General features: G+C 43.9%; 2 long non-coding RNA genes across 4 annotated transcripts; one reads left to right on the forward strand and one right to left on the reverse strand.

Annotated features, from left to right (window-relative positions):
• The first annotated feature begins 1327 nt into the window (after positions 1–1327).
• On the forward strand, positions 1328–11262 carry LOC138947161 (uncharacterized). Of its 3 annotated transcripts, none has more exons than XR_011449575.1 (4): positions 1328–1727; positions 2210–2325; positions 3543–3603; positions 11062–11262. It is a non-coding gene; the product is annotated as an uncharacterized lncRNA (long non-coding RNA). The 3 variants fall into 3 exon arrangements; XR_011449576.1 differs by lacking the exon at positions 1328–1727 and adding an exon at positions 1791–1825; XR_011449574.1 differs by lacking the exon at positions 1328–1727 and having other exon boundaries at positions 2115–2325.
• Positions 11263–14754: 3492 nt separating this feature from the next.
• Positions 14755–17158, reverse strand: LOC138947162 (uncharacterized). The gene is made up of 2 exons (XR_011449577.1): positions 16988–17158; positions 14755–14960 (listed from the first exon to the last, which is right to left on the reverse strand). It is a non-coding gene; the product is annotated as an uncharacterized lncRNA (long non-coding RNA).
• Between the last annotated feature and the right edge of the window lie 3018 nt (positions 17159–20176).

The raw sequence follows: 20176 nt of genomic DNA on the forward strand, positions 1-20176 counted from the left end.
GTCATGCCACAAACTTAGCATGCTCCGACAGCATCCAGCAGGTCAAAGTTGTTAAGGATGCGCACGATACTGTCAAGGAGATAACAAAGCTTGTGAAGAAATCACCAAAAAGGGATACTCATCTGCAGAAAATGAAAACAGAAATGAGTTACGACGAGGAGGGAAAGCATGCGCCTGGAATTCTTCCATTTTGCCCAACCAGGTGGACTGTTCGAGGCAAGACATTGGACAGTGTTCTCCAGAACTATTCTAATCTTCAGAAACTGTGGGAATGGTCACTTGACAACTGCAAGGAAACAGAAATGAAAGCAAGAATCAGAGGTGTGAACAGACATATGGAGGAATTTGATTTCTTTTTTGGGGTGACTCTTGGAGAAACACTTCTTCGTCACAGTGACAATCTCAGCGCAACTCTCCAGGCTCAAGAAATGTCTGCTGCACAGGCGCAGAAAATAGCCCGAATGACAGTTGAAACTTTGTTGTCGCTGAGATGTGATGCAACATTTTCTCTTTTCTGGAAGAAGACCCTGAAGCTGGCTGGAGATGCTGGCGTAAATCAACCAACCCTACCCCGCCAAAGAAGGGTCCCTCAATGGATGGAAGCTGGGGATGCTCCTGCAAGTCATCATTTCCCAAGCAGTGTGGAAGATCACTACAGGATGATCTACTTTGAAGCTATTGATGTTTTGGCCTCCTGCTTGAAAGATCGTTTTGCGCAAGACGATTTTGAGATGTATGCAACATTAGAACAGGTTCTTTTGAAAGGTGCAAAAGGGGAAAGTTTTGAAATAGAACTGGCGAAATGCTCTGACTTTAATGTCCCCAACTTGAGAGCTCAACTGCAGACGTTAGCAATTCAGATCAGAACAGCTTATCCTGACACCGATTGCCTTTTGTCAGACATTGTGGGATATTTCAAGATCTTGTCCAAGGCTGAGATCTCGCTTCTGTCTCAGGTCGTCATTCTGATCAAACTGATCATTGTCATGCCAGCAACAAATGCTGTCAATGAGCGGTCCTTTAGTGCCATGAGGCGCCTGAAAAACTACCTCAGGTCAAGAATGGATGAGGCGCGATTGAATCATTTGATGATCCTCCATGTACATAAAGCCAGAACGGACTCGCTCAACATGATTAACGTTGCAAACGCCTTTGTTGCTTCTGATCATCGGCAGGAGATATTCGGAACGTTTTCGGAACTGGATTTATCCAGAACCAGTGTGCTGCAGAAATCTCGTGCCACACAAACGTCTTCTGTCAAGTGTGAAGAAAAGTGGTGCTAAAGCGGGGCTCACACACAGGTGGAGCAAGCGGAGCAAGGGTGGAGTAGGCTGCACCAGGCGGAGAGATGACGCTACTTCCGTTGCAGGAGTGGAGAAAGTGGTGTGTGCGGAGCGGAGCAAGGAATAGGACACGTTTCTATTTTTTGGCTCCGGTGCAGCGGTGCAGCCAATCAGCGCGCTCATCACTTTCTCCGGAAATAGTAGTGTGACACTAGGTGGCATCCCAAATAACGACGGCCGCCTTTTTCGAAAGAACTTTTTCATGGATTTTACACAAGAATGCCGAAACGGAAAGATAGAATGTGGTTTCCGCTAGATTTCAAGTCACGCTTTTCACTTTTCCGAGGAAGCCAACAGCTGAGTGTGAAGAAACGCTGCTGTTCAACTTCGAAATCTCCAGTCGCAGACGACCTTCGCTTTTGCAGTAGACTACAGTCAATGCAGGTAGGTGCAATGTTACTCATTTTGATCAGCTTGTTTTCGTATATATTTTTGCATTAAGATCATGTACAATGATTGGAATCAAAGGAGGAATGACTTCGGTATGCAAATGCGTTGGTTTGGCCGAAATCAATACAGCATTTTTCTCGTCAGTTTGTTTTTTGCGACTGAAGTTTGTCTTCTGAATGTACCACTTGCTTGATTTTGATTGTTTGTTCAGCTCTTCGGCACAAAATTCATCATGCAAGATATCAATTTGTTGAATGATAACGGGATAAGTGAAGTTCAAACATGTATCTGCTTGCAAAAAACAATCGCAGGGACAGATCTATCTGCTTCATTGACTGACAGATTGTCACATTGAATTTCCAACGTAAAATGACTCGTTTGCAGACTCTCTAATTAGATCCATCGAGTGTTTGTGTTCTTAGATCCATTGGCTATGCAGGCTTTTTGCGATCATAACATTGTTTGGGTTTGTGCAGGTGCAATCTGCAGATCAGAGGAGATTGACCGCAGGGTGACGCAGTGTCAGTGATCAATGCAACTTGTGTTCGACACTCAATATTGCCTTCTACCAAACTCAAGGGCAAAACAAAAGGTACGTGCTTGTGAATTCATATTATGTAATGTCTGTGAAGATTAACACCGTTTTTAGCTCTAGTCTGAGTGATCATGCTTATTAATATCCAATTCAAGTTACATACGATACATACTCCGCCCCAGCACCACCCTCACCCCATAGCACTGCTATTCAGATACTACAGTCCAACAACTAACCCTCTAAAAGTCCCCCCCCCCCCCCCCCCCCCCACTCTCGGTGTAACATCTGTTGCTATCTGCACCTTTGTGTGGTAATGGGAAACTCGTGCTCAAATAGTTTCAGAACTGTTGATATTATAAGAGTTTTATTTACCAATGGTTCTCCCCTCCCTCCTTCATATTACACCGACACTCTCTATGCCCACCCTCCACCCCCTTCCCCCATCCCTTCCCTCTACAGGCACGTCTACTAAAGTCTCAGACGTGATAGGATTAAGAGGATGCCACAATGATCCGGGTAACTTTGCAAATAATCATACTGATATTAACAGAAGAAAGTTATTCCACAGTCATTTCTACTTATACATTACAGTGTTACAAAACAGGAATTTGTGCTATTAAAGTTATAATCTACAAACAACAAAGACCCTCCAGCCCCCCCCCCCCTCCTCACCTGCAACATATACATGTTCATGTCCAACTTTCCCAGTGGCTCTTAATCTTATGTCTATGACTGTTGATATTGAAGAGTAGAAAGTGATTAGTTTTCAATGACTAAATTTCCCCTCACACACACACACACACACACACAAACACACACGCACATGCACATAGCTGTTGTCTCTTTCTCAATCTCTCTGTGTCTCTCTGTTTAAGGCCAAAAAAAAAAAAAGGTCTGTTTACGGTAACATAGGCCAAAAAAATAGGGTCGGTAGGTCGGGATTTTTTTTTATTTTTTATTTTTTTTTTCTCCAAAAACCATATTTTTACGTTATTTTGCCAAAAAAACAAGAATTTTTTTTTTTTCCCCCCAAATGCCAAAAAAAAGTCTAGGGTCGCGCGAAAAAACTAGGGTCGGTCGGGTTACCGTAAACAGACCTATTTTTTTTTTGGCCTAATTAAAATATTTGGATCACTAACTCTTCACTGAGATTCAGTGTTATGTGTTATGTGGAGTAAGATTAGTGAATGTTGCTGCTGATTCTGTTGTTCTTACTGTTCTTCCTGCCTGCATAATCTTTTTTCTCCTTAAACAGTTTTTTTTTATTACTACAGTGCGTCTATGGAGTGTACATCAGAGATGTGATGGGACCAAAAACATTCCAAAATGAAACAGGTAACTTTTTAAACTGGTCTTCATTTAGTTTATTGAGAAGTTGGTTCACATGATACATTTCAGAGTCGTCCTTTTAAATTCGTTAAATATTGCACCAGTCACTACATCTATAGATTATCAGATTAAGTTGTCTTCTTCTGCATTATGCATATGCAATATTCATCTTTAGTGCACGCGCGCGTGTGTGTGTGTGTTAGGAAGCGCTACCGTTGCTGAGCTTTGGTTCGGTTTTGTGTGTTGCATGTAGTTGACTTGTTTTTACTTTGTGGGAGGGTGCCGATGTTATATTTTGTAAACACGGTATTTATGCTTGAACGAGAATGCAGGTGAACTTTCTAGTCCTGTCAAAACAGGTTGTTTACCATGCTGATTTAGTGTGAGTTCGTGGCGTTCGTTCGGATTAAGTGCGTCGGCGCTTTTTGATGTACGTCATAAGAGAATGTCGCTAGTTTAGTCCATGCACGGCTCGTATAATGTAGTTGTATCGTGTTCGGTCTGGAATATTCTCGAGATTGAGTATTTACTATATATGCCAGCGCGATTTGAATGTTAAAAAAGCTTCTATTTGAGTTCTGCTAGATGTGCAGTTGTATGTATTGAATGCTGAATAAATCCTCGAACTCAATTTGACGAGTTGTTTTCTGTTGCTGCGAAGACGGGCGACGTAGAATAAAAGAACACAACTATACGGCGTTTGAGAACTTGTGGCAATCTCAAGTGTCGTGTAACAATTGGGGGCCAAGCCAAGGATCTACGTTTAACGCCAAGGGTTTTCCAGCGTCAAGACAGTCACAGGAGGTAGCCATCAATCGGGTGTATCCTGAGGGATCAGTATTGAGACTACGGAACCGTGGATTCGGTGTGACTGTGGGAAGAGTTTGGTAATCGCCGCAGCTCGATACGGTGAGCGACGCCGGAGTGTATCGGGATTACAGAGGTTAGCTGCCGTTTGGACGAGACGGACTTCGTCGCGGAGCTAGTGCATTAATACTACGAAATACGACTGGGGTACGTCGTGTACGTATCGTGAGCAGAGTGCGCCGTCACGTTAGACGAGGAGGGTGGCAGCCTGCGTCTACGAAGGTGAACAGCGACGAGAGAAGCATCGGAGGTGCAGTAGAGACTGTGTTCTTTTAGAAGACTACATTCGTCTACGTTCGTGGCTGTGAAAGAATACAGACGAACGCACCGGAAAAGACCAGAATGGCTGAATTCTGGGCAAAAGGAGTTGAACTGGGACTGAAAGGCAAGCAGCTGACGGAGTTCGTCGAGTCCCAGACACAACTGCTAGCGCAGCGTGAAGAAAGACAAGCGCAGCGTGAGCGTGAAGAAAGACAAGCGCAGCGAGAAGAAAAAGAAAGACAAGCGCAGCGTGAGCGGGAAGAAAGACAAGCGCAGCGTGAGCGTGAAGAAAGACGAGCGCAGCGTGAAGAAAAAGAAAGAGAAGCACAGCGTGAAGAAAGACAAGCGCAGCGTGAAGAAAAGCAAATGGAGCTGAAACGCTTAGAGCTCCAGATAGAAATGGAGACCAAGCGCTTAGAGCTTCAGACAGAAATGGTGCGTGTTCAAACTGAGCACGAGGCACCACGCCAAAGAGATAACCAGCAGCAAATGCTACACAGGGCACCGAAACTTCCAGCATTCGCTGACGGGAAGGACCAGATCGACTGCTACCTTGCAAGATTCGAGAGGTTCGCTGAGAGTGCTAGATGGCAGCGCGACGACTGGGCGATTCAACTCAGCGCACATTTGACTGGGGCAGCACTTGAGGTCTACACTAGACTCTCAAACGATGACGCCAGAGACTATGATGTACTGAAGGAAGCTCTGTTGCGTTGCTACAACTTCACTGAAAGGGGCTACCGTCAACGCTTCCGCGAATGCCAGCCATTGTCTGGAGAGACACCGAGCCAGTTTGTGGAGCGCCTGTCGTCATACCTGCAGAAGTGGGTGGAGTTATCAGGTGAAGAGCAGTCATACGAGAGTCTGCGGGACTTGATCGTGAAGGAGCAGTTCCTTAATGCATGCCCGAAGGACCTGGCGACCCGCTTGGAAGAGCAAAAACTGCGGGGTTTGAAGGACATTACTGATGCTGCTGAGCGTTATCTCATTGCTCATGGAAGGACCCTGGGGACGTCAAAGTCATCAAAACCTTTCCAGAAGAGCGGGAACCAGGGAAACCAACCTGCCAAGGGACAAACTGAGTCCGCACCATCATCCAATGAAGGGCAGAACATAACGTGTTTCCTTTGCAATGCCAAGGGCCACCGAGTCGCCAACTGTCCCCAAAAGAAAAATAACGGACATGTCAATGACAAAGCGCAAGAACATCGACGGAGATATTACGACAACAAGAGGCAAACGAGTGGCTCGAACCAACAAGTATGTGCGAGCAGCGTCATACTTCCAAGGGCTGCCGAGCAAGTGGCTACACCATCGGACGTGGAAGAATGTATATCTGATGGCCAGCTTCTACTCGCCAATGGCAGGTCAATCTCTGTCGTCGCCAGCGCAGCTGTGTCAGTGTCGAACATGCCCGTGTCGAAGGGATTTGTTGAGAAGCAGGAAGTGACTGTTCTCAGAGATTCGGGCTGCAATGGAGTCATTGTCAAAGAGGATCTGGTGCCAACAGAGAAGTTCACTGGTGACTTCAAGTGGACGCTCATGGCTGACAGCAAATGCGTGAAGGCACCAGTGGTAAAAATCCAGATCGATACTCCATACTTCACCGGAGAAGTTGAGGCCGTCTGCCTGAAGAAGCCCTTGTACGATCTACTAATTGGGAACATTGGGGGTGCGAGACGTCCTGATGACCCTGATTTCGAATGGAGAATGGGCTCAGCTCAGCCTGCTGCTGAGGAGGAAGACCCACTGCCATTCGCGAATGAAGATGTCAGCGAACTGTTACGAGATGACAGAGCAACTGTGCATCGCCGCGACCAGCCGCAGGTTGTAAGCGCTGTGACGACCAGAGCCCAGGCGAAGAAGGACAAAACAACTACGCCACTCAGGGTCACCAACAGTTCTGCTACTGCTGTCGTGGACAGGGATCGGCTGATTCAGCTACAGGAAGCTGATTTGACCTTGACAAAGTACAGGAGTCGTCCTGTCAAGGAGATGACTAAGGGCGAAGGCACTGTGCACTTTGAAGTAAAGGCCAAGATCCTGTACAGAGTGTTCCAGCACCCGAGAGTCAACGGTGGGAAGCCATTACGTCAAGTTCTGGTGCCTCAACCACTTAGGCGCCAGGTGATGGAGGTGGCCCACGACTCTATTATGGGAGGTCACCTGGGTGTCAAGAAGACATCGGACAGAATCCAGGCTGCGTTTTACTGGCCAGGAATGCATGCAGATGTGACTCGATTCTGCCGATCGTGCGATATTTGCCAGAAAACCATACCTCGAGGAAGGGTCCCGAAAGTGCCGTTGCAGAAGATGCCTTTGATCGACCGACCTTTCAAGAGGGTGGCCATTGACCTCATCGGCGAGATCAAACCGCCAAGTGAAGCGGGTCATCGTTGGGTACTGACCCTGGTAGACTATGCAACCAGGTACCCAGAAGCCGTGCCTCTGAAGAAAATTGACACCGAGACTGTTGCCGAGGCACTTGTGGACATTTTCAGCAGAATTGGGGTTCCTGAAGAGATCCTCACAGACCTGGGGACACAGTTTGTCTCTGAATGCATGGAAGAGGTCAACAGGCTGCTGAGCATTCGTCACTTGACTACGACACCCTATCACCCGATGTGCAATGGGCTGGTCGAAAAATTCAATGCGACGCTGAAGTCCACGCTGAAGAAACTATGCAGTGAGCAGCCAAGGCAGTGGCATCGCTACATCAATGCCTTGCTGTTTGCATACAGGGAGGTGCCACAAGAGTCCACTGGATTCTCCCCGTTCGAGCTGATGTACGGGCGGACCGTGAGAGGCCCGATGCAGATACTAAAGGAATTGTGGACGAAAGATGTGGACACACCTGAAGTGAAGAACAGTTACCAGTACGTGTTCGAGTTGCGAGAGAAACTGGAGGAGACTCTCGAGATTGCGAGAGAAAACTTGAGAAAGTCTCAGGATAGTGGAAAGCACTACTACGACCGCAAAGCCGTAAACAGGAAGTTTACACCAGGAAACAAAGTGCTGATACTGCTTCCCACTGATCACAACAAACTACTGATGCAGTGGAAAGGCCCATACGAGGTTGAGGCCGTGGTAGGGATCAACGACTACAAGGTGAATGTCGGCAAGAAGTCCAAGATCTACCACGCTAACCTCCTGAAACTGTATGTGGAGAGACCTCCGGAAGCAGTACAGGTCGCAGCAAGTGCGGAAGAACCAGCCGAACTAGACGAGTTCGATGGTGAGGAACTACTGGAGTTGGGAGACCTCCACAAGAAAGAGGGAGTGGATGACGTCAAGTTAGGACCTGACCTGACGGAAGACCAGCAGAAGGAGCTGCATGATTTTATGGGCGACTTCACCCATAGGTTCTCTGATGTTCCAGGCTCTACGTCCTTGGTCGAACATGAAGTCCACCTCACATCTGACGTTCCTGTTCGCTCAAAACCATACCCTATCCCGTTTCAGGCTCGGGAATCCTTGAAGAAGGACATTGACAGCATGTTGAAGATGGGGGTCATCCGTGAGTCATCATCCCCTTACTCATCTCCCGTTGTTGTGGTCAAGAAGAAAGACGGCACAAACAGGGTATGCATTGACTTCAGGAAAGTCAATAAGATCACCGTGTTTGACCCTGAACCAATGCCGACGGCAACTGATCTATTCCGACAGTTAACTGGCAGTAAGATCTTCTCGAAGATCGATCTCAGCAAGGGATATTGGCAGATTCCTGTGCGCGAAGAGGACATACCAAAGACTGCCTTTGCAACTCCAGACGGAACGTATGAGTGCCTGCGGATGCCTTTTGGCATGGTGAACAGTGGTGCTACCCTTACGAGGGGAATGCGAAAAATGCTCAAAGGAATGAAGAATGTTGTGTACTACTGGGATGATCTGCTAGTCCACACGGAGACCTTTGCGGAGCATCTGGAGACTTTGAGGGAACTGTTTTCCCGCCTGACAAAAGCCAATCTGACCGTGAGACCCAGCAAGTGCATTTTGGGGACCGACAACGTTGACTTCATAGGTCATTCACTGAAGGAAGGTCAAAAGGGGCTTTTGTTGGAAAACGTCACCAAGATCCTCAATGCGCCACGTCCTGAAACCAAGAAGCAGGTGCGATCCTTCCTTGGATTGGCTGGGTACTACAGAGAGTTCATTCCAAACTTCGCCGCCATAACGGCGCCTTTGTCGGACATGACCCGAAAAGGATGCCCCAACCGAATACTCTGGGGACCAGCTCAGGAGAAGGCATACCAGACCGTGCGCGACCTGATGTCACGAGACCCGGTGCTACGCCTTCCTGATACTGCCAAAGAGTTCATCTTGCGTACAGACGCATCGGACGAAGGGATCGGCGCCATGCTGATGCAAGAACATGGAGGTAAACCGTTTCCGGTCAGCTATGCCAGCAAGAAGCTGTCAGGAGCCGAGAAGAACTACTCGACCATGGAGAAAGAGTGTTTAGCCATCGTGTGGGGAATCAAGAAATTTGAACTCTACCTCCAAGGGGTGAAATTCGTGCTTCAGACTGATCACAAACCCCTCACCTACCTGAACTCTGCGAAGTTTGTGAATAATCGTATCATGAGGTGGGTGATGTACTTGCAGAACTTTGATATGCGAGTGGAATCGATCAAAGGTTCAGACAATGTTGGAGCAGATTTTCTCAGCCGAGTATGTGAGTAAAACTGTGTTCATTCTCCAACAGACTAATGTACATACCTGGATTTCAATCTGTATATGTATACATAGTATGTGTACAGGTAGCGTTTCAATGATTGAAAGAAATTAGGTAAATTTCTTCTGGTGTTGGGGGTAATGTTAGGAAGCGCTACCGTTGCTGAGCTTTGGTTCGGTTTTGTGTGTTGCATGTAGTTGACTTGTTTTTACTTTGTGGGAGGGTGCCGATGTTATATTTTGTAAACACGGTATTTATGCTTGAACGAGAATGCAGGTGAACTTTCTAGTCCTGTCAAAACAGGTTGTTTACCATGCTGATTTAGTGTGAGTTCGTGGCGTTCGTTCGGATTAAGTGCGTCGGCGCTTTTTGATGTACGTCATAAGAGAATGTCGCTAGTTTAGTCCATGCACGGCTCGTATAATGTAGTTGTATCGTGTTCGGTCTGGAATATTCTCGAGATTGAGTATTTACTATATATGCCAGCGCGATTTGAATGTTAAAAAAGCTTCTATTTGAGTTCTGCTAGATGTGCAGTTGTATGTATTGAATGCTGAATAAATCCTCGAACTCAATTTGACGAGTTGTTTTCTGTTGCTGCGAAGACGGGCGACGTAGAATAAAAGAACACAACTATACGGCGTTTGAGAACTTGTGGCAATCTCAAGTGTCGTGTAACAGTGTGTGTATGTGTGGTTGTGGTTGTGTGTGTGTGTGTGTGTTTATTGGTTGAAGACGACACAGGCCCCTTCCCTCATTTGTTTATCTGTGTGCGAGACTTCGTGAGTCAGTTGCATAGGCAGGATAGCTAACTGAGTTGCCTGCAAGACCGTTAACGGCATTTTGCACTGTATATTTGCTGTACATTAATTTCAGCTTAGGTATGACCAATACCAAAAGTTACAAGGTTGTAGGTGAAATGGTCTGTCTTTTGGGCTCTTTCCAAAAAGGATCCGAATTCGGGGATAGACTCAACCGTTTCGGGTTTTATATGGAGCCGTACACTAATTAACCCGATTTAAGCATTAAAGAATTTAAGAGTGTTAGTTTTGGAGGGTATAAACTATGTAATTTAAATGAAAATGTCAATAATAAATGTTCGTATAATTAATATACTTACCCAATTCTCATAGTTTATACCCTCCCATCCTTCCACGCTACTTAATTTCCTATGGCGTCTTTTTGTTAGCTTGGTTACCACCCTTTCGAGGGCAGGTAATTTGAGTAGTTTTTCGACATCTAACATATATGAGATCTTAGTCAATGCATCCCTCAGACAACCAGTTACACCGTTAATGACACATGAAGCAATAAGGTAACTATCAGATAACACTTGTATACACAAAATCCACTCGGACAAGATCAACAAAATCTTACGATCTTGTTAAATCATTGGAGACGTAATGTTTTAGTCCTTTTTTTTTTGGTTGAAAATGTGCTGAAAAAAGAAGATTACAGCTAGATCAAAACTCAAAAGTGTTCCAAATTACCCCTCCATTTGACCTGTGAACTCGCCACTGTGTTGACCTTTGTCATGCATAAGATATAGTTAATAATCGCCAAATATTAACTAACTAGGTCAACAGGTCAAGAAGTATTAAGCATTTTTATGGGCTGCATTTGTTTCATTTGTGTCACCCTTTATGTTTATACTTTTGCAGGCTGGTGTGGAGTTCTGATGTTGCCAGGGCGATGGAAGACACATACATAAGACATATAAACAAGCTTCCCTGTGAAGTGTTTTGATCACAAATCACCATTATTTTACACATTTATGCATATCTATTCTCAGCTCAGACTTGTGCTTTGAAATTGGATGTTTAAGTACTAGCTAAAACCCTGAATAAAGTCTTCGCAATACATGGAATGGGATCAAAAGTGTGTGTGTGTGTGTGTGTGTGTGTGTGTGTGTGTGTGTGTGTGTGTGTGTGTGTGTGTGAAAACAACATTCAAAAATGAGGGTGAGATAAAACATAAAAAAAGCTACAGCACAGATACTTTTTTGTCTAGCGTCAAGGACGGATCCAGGGGGGGTTCCTGTCACCCCCCCCCCCCCCCGGCCTGAACATGTATTTTCCAAGGGTGAAAATAAAATAAAAATCAATAAATCATGACAAATATTCTGAGAACGCGCCAGCTAGATTCCACATATTCTCATCTACATTTCAAAACGTCCAGACCTCCCTAGCGCCCTCAACTAATGAACCCCTAACACAATTGGGGCCCCCCCCAACCTGATACGGTCCGGCCATGAGCGTTCTATATCGTCCTCTTTAGAAACTTGTTGCGCTGTTGACACACGTACGTTTCTATTTGCAAACATCCATAAAGTAATATTTTGTTAATCATGTTTAAAACATTTCTTCTGAGTAGAGTGAAGCTAAATCAAACCACACACAAAATGAAAAAAACTAAATCTAAATCAAAGCCATATTGCGCGTAACATAAAGCAACAGTCTAACCGTCTGCAAGAGAGATTGTTAGTAGTAGATCTAAAAACAAGTCGCGTAAGGCCAAAATACAATATTTAGTCAAGTAGCTGTCGAACTCACAGAATGAAACGCAATGCCATTTTACTCGTAGCATCGTCAGGCCACCGCTCATGGCAAAGGCAGTGAAATTGACAAGAAGAGCGGGGTAGTAGTTGCGCTAAGAAGGATAGCACGCTTTTCTGTACCTCTCTTTGTTTTAACTTTCTGAGCGTGTTTTTAATCCAAACATATCATATCTATATGTGTTTGGAATCAGGAACCGACAAGGAATAAGATGAAAGTGTTTTTAAATTGATTTGGACAATTTAATTTTGATAATAATTTTTATATATTTAATTTTCAGAGCTTGTTTTTAATCCGAATATAATATATTTATATGTTTTTGGAATCAGCAAATGATGGAGAATAAGATAAACGTAAATTTGGATCGTTTTATAAATTTTTATTTTTTTTTACGATTTTCCGATTTTTAATGACCAAAGTCATTAATTAATTTTTACGCCACCACGCTGAAATGCAATACCGAAGTCCGGGCTTCGTCGAAGATTACTTGACCAAAATTTGAACCAATTTGGTTGAAAAATGAGGGCCTGACAGTGCCGCCTCAACTTTCACGAAAAGCCGGATATGACGTCATCAAAGACATTTATAAAAAAAAATGAAAAAAACGTTCGGGGATTTCATACCCAGGAACTCTCATGTCAAATTTCATAAAGATCGGTCCAGTAGTTTAGTCTGAATCGCTCTACACACACACACACACACACACGCACGCACACACGCACATACACCACGACCCTCGTTTCGATTCCCCCTCGATGTTAAAATATTTAGTCAAAACTTGACTAAATATAAAAAAGAATGGATTCCATGGAAGCTAGTGTAACTATACACATTCAATATCTTTGAAGCTTCGGATATAACTCGATAAAACAAAAAAGAACCAAAACTTAAAACATGTCCCAACAGTTGTTAGTCCACCTCTCTCTTCACCCGACCCCCACACTCACATAGTTTGTGTCTGAAAAGCTCTAAAACGCACTGGCACACACGCACACACACTGACTTATACAGAGTCCATTTAGAAATATGTTCAGTAATTGCGATAAAAGACAAGACTTTTGTCTCCTTTGGTAAACATCACGGTGTTTTTTTCCCGCCACTTCTTATCCACGTGTAAAAATATTTCCCATCAGACTGCGCGAGTGGAGAAACTACGTCATATCATAGGGGAATCCCCTACCGGAGCAGGATCGGAGCAGCCTGCTCCGGAACCGGAGCTTGTGTGTGAGAGGGCAGGTGGAGAGCGGAGCAGGATCGGAGCAGCCTGCTCCGCTTGCTCCGCCTGTGTGTGAGCCCCGCTTAAGCTGGGGTCAGACTGAGGGGTGAGTGATTGTGTGTCAACCGTAAGTACGCCATAACAATTGAGTAAAGGGGGGCTCACACACAGGCGGAGCAAGCGGAGCAGGCTGCTCCGATCCTGCTCCGCTCTCCACCTGCCCTCTCACACACAAGCTCCGGTTCCGGAGCAGGCTGCTCCGATCCTGCTCCGGTAGGGGATTCCCCTATGATATGACGTAGTTTCTCCACTGACTCGCGCTGTCTGATGGGAAATATTGTTACACGTGGATAAGCAGTGGCGGGAAAAAACACCGTGATGTTTACCAAAGGAGACAAAAGTCTTGTCTTTTATCGCAATTACTGAACATATTTCTAAATGGACTCTGTATAAGTCAGTGTGTGTGTGTGTGTGTGTGTGTGCCAGTGCGTTTTAGAGCTTTTCAGACACAAAATATGTGAGTGTGGGGGTCGGGTGAAGAGAGAGGTGGACTAACAACTGTTGGGACATGTTTTAAGTTTTGGTTCTTTTTTGTTTTATCGAGTTATATCCGAAGCTTCAAAGATGTTCAATGTGCATAGTTACACTAGCTTCCATGGAATCCATTCTTTTCTTTTAGATCTACTACTAACAATCTCTCTTGCAGACGGTTAGACTGTTGCTTTATGTTACGCGCAATATGGCTTTGATTTAGATTTAGTTTTTTTCATTTTGTGTGTGGTTTCATTTAGCTTCATTCTACTCAGAAGAAATGTTTTAAACATGATTAACAAAATATTACTTTATGGATGTTTGCAAATAGAAACGTACGTGAGTCAACCTCGCAACAAGTTTCTAAAGAGGACGATATAGAACGCTCATGGCCGGACCGTATCAGGTTGGGGGGGGGGGGGGGGGGGGGGGGGCCAATTGTGTTAGGGGTTCATTAGTTGAGGGCGCTAGGGTCTGGACGTTTTGAAATGTAGATGAGAATATGTGGAATCTAGCTGGCGCGTTCTCCGAATATTTGTCATGATTTATTGATTTTTATTTCATTTTCACCCTTGGAGGAGATACATGTTCAGGCCGGGGGGGGGGGGGGGTGACAGGAACCCCCCCCCCCCCCTTGATCCATCCTTGACGCTAGACAAAAAACAAAAAAGTATCTGTGCTGTAGCTTTTTTTATGTTTTATCTCACCCTCATTTGTGACCCTCCACCACGGAATGAGTCGCATGTCATCTTAGCATGATTTTTATATTTTTACATTTTCCTAAAGAGTTTTGAATGCTCTATCCAGTGGTGAAAACCGTTTTAGAAAAGAGCGAAAACCTTTCGAGTTATAAGCCTGTGACTAAGGTGACCCTCAGACAGTTACCAGACACCCCCCAGACTTATATTAAGCCTAGCGCAAAACCGCGCGAGGTGACATGCGACTCATTCCGTGGTGGAGGGTCACATTTTTGAATGTTGTTTTCACACACACACACACACACACACACACACACACACACACACACACACACACACACACTTTTGATCCCATTCCATGTACTGCGAAGACTTTATTCAGGGTTTTAGCTAGTACTTAAACATCAAATTTCAAAGCACAAGTCTGAGCTGAGCATAGATATGCATAAATGTGTAAAATAATGGTGATTTGTGATCAAAACACTTCACAGGGAAGCTTGTTTATATGTCTTATGTATGTGTCTTCCATCGCCCTGGCAACATCAGAACTCCACACCAGCCTGCAAAAGTATAAACATAAAAGGTGACACAAATGAAACAAATGCAGCCCACAAAAATGCTTAATATTTCTTGACCTGTTGACCTAGTTAGTTAATATTTGGTGATTATTAACTATATCTTATGCATGACAAAGGTCAACACAGTGGCGAGTTCACAGGTCAAATGGAGGGGTAATTTGGAACACTTTTGAGTTTTGATCTAGCTGTAATCTTCTTTTTTCAGCACATTTTCAACAACAACAAAAAAGGATTAAAACATTACGTCTCCAATGAGTTAACAAGATCGTAAGATTTTGTTGATCTTGTCCGAGTGGATTTTGTGTATACAAGTGTTATCTGATAGTTACCTTATTGCTTCATGTGTCATTAACGGTGTCACTGGTTGTCTGAGGGATGCATTGACTAAGATCTCATATATGCTAGATGTCAAAAAACTACTCAAATTACCTGCCCTCGAAAGGGTGGTAACCAAGCTAAAGAGCTTTTGGTATGCGTTCCGGTAGAAGGTTACCCTCATTTTGTTTAGTTCGAGAGATCTATGATAGCTGACATTTTGGTTCAAACGTCATGGAATGTATCTTTAAGCTCTTATAAGGAAAGTTTGTCTTGTCACAAACCATGCAAAAGCACATTCCTACCTCCCAATGTAAGACTTTCTTTAATCTGAGTATCTTCCATTTAATAGTACGGCAATTAAACAAGAAAAGTCACACTCTGCATAGCGACACAACTCGATGCAAGTCACACATTGCATAATAACTCTCTGCAATTTAACCTCACAATCTGCATGGAGATAAATACCCTGACATTTAGTGTTAAAATTTTGTTTGCATGAAAAAAACACCTGTACCGTAAACTACCTTGTACTCGCCAATCCCCCGTATGCACTAATTTTGCTCAAAAGTAGGGGCTCGTGAAAAATCGTGTATTTGATCACTGGTTATGAGAATGATAGTAGGATTTGTTAATGTGCAAAACATGTCTATACCCTCATGTTTCTCACTATGTGACACACTCGTTCGTGTGTGTGCAAGTGCTTCGCCTGAATGGAACATGGAAACCTAAACAAAGCAACACCTGTGTGCCATAGTTTTAGAACAAATGCTCATATCGCAAAAGAAATATCGCAATATGAAGCTCGGGTGTCCGTTCGGCCAACAACCAATAAAGTAACCATTTCAGCACTGACCCAAGACGACCCAACCCGGTCCCTAGCCCATTTCAGGTCTCCTCTAGCAGCCGGCAGCCAGCTGTCTACATCCCCCCCCCCCCCCCCCCCCCTGCATTTTTATTTTTTATTTTCATACAAAGCCGGGTTTTCCCGTGTAACATGCCCCTAATGGCTTTGCCGTGAGGGCGTAAAACTTACATTTTCTCTCTCTCGCAAAAGAAAATTATGACTGAAGATCTGCTTCGCATATCTAGCGTTACGAGCAGCAGCGCTTGTGTCGGGACAAAAGTCATAAACTTGCACAATGAAACATCATAACTGCATTCAGTTCCGTTTTCCTGATCAAAGAGGGGGGAGGGGGGAAATGTATACATGTCAAACACAGCAACGTTTTATAAAATAAAAAAAATAAAAAAATTTAAAAAAAATAAAAAAACACAGGTCAGTTTACTTGATCTCTTTAAATCCCCCAAGGTCGACCTCGTAAACCTTCGATGAGTCTCTCAAATATTTGTCCACTTTTGACATGGCTATCCAAAGACTGCAGTGGCCAATGTATGAACTCAGCGGTATGTCTGCATTGCAGCCTCTTGTCATTCATTATTCACTCGGCCAATATCTCTGTATTTTGTGAAGAGGATTAAAAACAAAAAGAAACTGTCGGGTGTTTTTTTGCACCTTTGGATGTGGGGGTGGGTGATTACAAGGTACTATACCCTATATACCCTATACAGAGTTTGTTGACCCAAAGTAGGGGGTGGGCGTGTGCTCGATACTGGGCGTTTACAAGGAAGTTGACTGTAATTGTATATTTGAATTCAGCAGTTTGTTCAGCTCTATGTGTTTAAAAGTTTACCTTCATCATTTTGACATTCTCGTACTCAAATCACATCTCAGACAATGTTGTAGACTCCATTGATAGACGATGTGGTGCATGGGAGAACTGCAATCTGAAGAAAAGATTAAGAAAGAATACACAGAGGAAGAATAGTCACAACAACATTAGCAGCACCAACAGTCTATATGATTTTACTCAAAGAACATTTAATCATAAAATAAAGATCAGTGTCATGTCAGTGATCTAATGAGTTTGGGGAGATGGGAAGGGTGGGGGCTGTAGAAGGGTAGTTTGGGAACTGAGGGAAGTACGGGTGGGGATAAGCTGGCTATGTACACAGTTTGAAACTAATCAGCATGGTCATCTATAGATGTAGTGACTGGTGCAATATTTAACGAATTTAAAAGGACGACTCTGAAATGTATCATGTGAACCAACTTCTCAATAAGCTAAATGAAGACCAGTTTAAAAAGTTACCTGTTTCATTCTGGAATGCTTTTGGTCCCATCACATCTCAGATGTACACTCCATTGACATATACTGTAGTAATAAACAATAATCAACACAATCATTTTAAGGAGTAAAAAGATTATGCAGGGAGGAAGAACAGTAAGAACAACAGAATCAGCAGCAACATTCACTAATCTTACTCCACATAACACATAACACTGAATCTCAGTGAAGAGTTAGTGATCCAAATATGTTAATTAAACAGAGAGACATAGAGAGATTGAGAAGGAGACAACAGCTATGTGCATGTGCATGTGCGTGTGTGTGTGTATGTGTGAGGGGAAATTTAGTCATTGGAAACTAAACACTTTCTACTCTTCAATATCAACAGTCATAGACATAAGATTAAGAGCCACTGGGAAAGTTGGACATGAACATGTATATGTTGCAGGTGAGGAGGGGGGGGGGGGGAGCTGGAGGGTCTTTGTTGTTTGTAGATTATAACTTAGCACAAATTCCTGTTTTGTAACACTGTAATGTATAAGTAGAAATGACTGTGGAATAACTTTCTTCTGTTATATCAGTATGATTATTTGCAAAGTTACCCGGATCATTGTGGCATCCTCTTAATCCTATCACGTCTGAGACTTTAGTAGACGTGCCTGTAGAGGGAAGGGATGGGGGAAGGGGGTGGAGGGTGGGCATAGAGAGTGTCGGTGTAATATGAAGGAGGGAGGGGAGAACCATTGGTAAATAAAACTCTTATAATATCAAAAGTTCTGAAACTATTTGAGCACGAGTTTCCCATTACCACACAAAGGTGCAGATAGCAACAGATGTTACACCGAGAGTGGGGGGGGGGGGGGGGGACTTTTAGAGGGTTAGTTATTGGACTGTAGTATCTGAATATAGCAGTGCTATGGGGTGAGGGTGGTGCTGGGGCGGAGTATGTATCGTATGTAACTTGAATTGGATATTAATAAGCATGATCACTCAGACTAGAGCTAAAAACGGTGTTAATCTTCACAGACATTACATAATATGAATTCACAAGCATGTACCTTTTGTTTTGCCCTTGAGTTTGGTAGAAGGCAATATTGAGTGTCGAACACAAGTTGCATTGATCACTGACACTGCGTCACCCTGCGGTCAATCTCCTCTGATCTGCAGATTGCACCTGCACAAACCCAAACAATGTTATGATCGCAAAAAGCCTGCATAGCCAATGGATCTAAGAACACAAACACTCGATGGATCTAATTAGAGAGTCTGCAAACGAGTCATTTTACGTTGGAAATTCAATGACAATCTGTCAGTCAATGAAGCAGATAGATCTGTCCCTGCGATTGTTTTTGCAAGCAGATACATGTTTGAACTTCACTTATCCCGTTATCATTCAACAAATTGATATCTTGCATGATGAATTTTGTGCCGAGGAGCTGAACAAACAATCAAAATCAAGCAAGTGGTACATTCAGAAGACAAACTTCAGTCGCAAAAAACAAACTGACGAGAAAGAACCTAGCTTAATTACTGCTGTATTGATTTCGGCCAAACCAACGCATTTGCATACCGAAGTCATTCCTCCTTTGATTCCAATCATTGTACATGATCTTAATGCAAAAATATATACGAAAACGAGCTGATCGAAATGAGTAACATTGCACCTGCATTGACTGTACTGCAAAAGCGAAGGTCGTCTGCGACTGGAGATTTCGAAGTTGAACAGCAGCGTTTCTTCACACTCAGCTGTTGGCTTCCTCGGAAAAGTGAAAAGCGTGACTTGAAATCTAGCGGAAACCACATTCTATCTTTCCGTTTCGGTATTCTTGTGTAAAATCCATGAAAAAGTTCTTTCGAAAAAAGGCGGCCGTCGTTATTTGGGATGCCACCTAGTGTCACACTACTATTTCCGGAGAAAGTGATGAGTGCGCTGATTGGCTGCACCGCTGCACCGGAGCCAAAAAATAGAAACGTGTCCTATTCCTTGCTCCGCACCGCACACACAACTTTCTCCACTCCTGCAACGGAAGTAGCGTCATCTCTCCGCCTGGTGCAGCCTACTCCACCCTTGCTCCGCTTGCTCCACCTGTGTGTGAGCCCCGCTTTACGCAGTAACTTGTGGGGTTAACAGTGTCACATGAAACAACATGTAGAGAGAGAATTGAACAATGGACACAAGTGTGCATCCTGGTTGTGATGGATCGAAAACGCGCTAAAAATATTCTGACAAATCCCTCTATTTTTCAGTCATCACTCAGGCTGCCAATGTTGATGGCTGGACGGATCAATAAATTGCTTGTTTAGAAGTAAACCAGTTTGTCAATCCTTGCTTTTTAACACACTAGACAATAATGAAGACGAAAGTCATTTGAAGTAAGTGCTCATCACATTCAACGTATCGGAATTTAGATATAAATGTAAGTCGATTGATAATCACTGATACATTCACCAGCCCGTTGTTTGGTGGAGGATGGAAAGATGATTAGATGGAACTGAGCTCAGAAGGCACGAAATCGCATCATGTTTTCTTTCTTTTTTAGACCATTACAAGGGGGGGGGGGGGGGGGGCGGTAGTGTAAGCCCCATATTTCCTTAGCTGTCTCAGCATTTTGTCTTCCATTTTTTTCCGCCCTACCACTTTTATTAGGTGTGCTACGTCCCTGCCACTGAACGTGAAACCATGTAAAACGTTACTTGGGACATCCAGATTCAACCTTCGTCAGACGAACATTCGTCGGTGGTGGGGATTTCCTC

This window comes from Littorina saxatilis, linkage group LG14, assembly GCF_037325665.1.
Source record: "Littorina saxatilis isolate snail1 linkage group LG14, US_GU_Lsax_2.0, whole genome shotgun sequence".
NCBI lineage: Eukaryota > Metazoa > Mollusca > Gastropoda > Littorinimorpha > Littorinidae > Littorina > Littorina saxatilis.